We start from the raw sequence: 971 nt of genomic DNA, 5'->3' as shown, positions 1-971 counted from the left end.
AAAAGGATCTGGAAGTTGGTTCTCAGGAATTTTGAAGAAAGAGACGTAATATTGAATAACGCTTACAGAAATCGTGATTCAAATAGTCGTATCCAACCAGATTAGTCGCTTCAGGATTGGATCAAGTGGAAGAATGCTTTTACAGAGTTAAGAACTCGAAAAGTAGATTGAGAAACGAACCTTACGATTAAGGGTTTTCGGGTAGTCAGGTCTTGGAAGCCAATGCTTCCGAGACCTGTATAGGTAGGACGTATTATTCCCAACACACCTTAAATATGTGCTACAAGAATGCCCATATTCTTCGAAATAAAATGTCCGAGCTAAGTTTTTTGGTGGATGAATTAAATCGCGATATAAATGTTGTCACAGGAACTTGGCTCACTGTAGATGTAGACTGTTCTCCCATCATTTAAGGCTACATCTGTATCAGATGTGATAGAGTTATAGGTCGTGTAGGGTCAGTGAAATGTCACTGAATATCGAACAGATCGTCGATCCCTGTCATGGTCAAGGATAGTCAACGCGCATCAGTCAAATGTACGCCATGGACTAGCCCACGCGGCAGTGGTTGTACTTTCGCTTCTGTACTTTCGTGGTTATACCTTAACTAATATATTCTTGTAATAACGTCCTTTGTGTTGTACAGTCTCCATAGCATCCATGGCCCCTTGTTACGTCGATGGGGGCAATTCACGTAAGGTGCTGGTCTCGAGGTGTGACTTCAGCGTTAGTTGGTTCGTCACCATTCTCGTCTAACTCTAGTAGGCCCCCAATCATTTCGACATAGATCATCAACGTTGATGATCTTACAGTCGCAAGGGAGGGGGAACAATGTTATATGTTAGGGTCAACTTTCGCATACAATCGATCATATCGAAGGCGCATGTTAGTGGTACATGTGAGGTAGTATGTTGTACAATTAAGTCTAGAAACGGGTTAGTGGCTATGGAGGGAATATATCGTAATCCGTG

This window comes from Schistosoma mansoni, chromosome W (assembly GCF_000237925.1).
Source record: "Schistosoma mansoni strain Puerto Rico chromosome W, complete genome".
Lineage (NCBI taxonomy): Eukaryota > Metazoa > Platyhelminthes > Trematoda > Strigeidida > Schistosomatidae > Schistosoma > Schistosoma mansoni.
The sequence above is the reverse complement of the archived record's forward strand: the minus strand, read 5'-3'. Positions refer to the sequence as shown.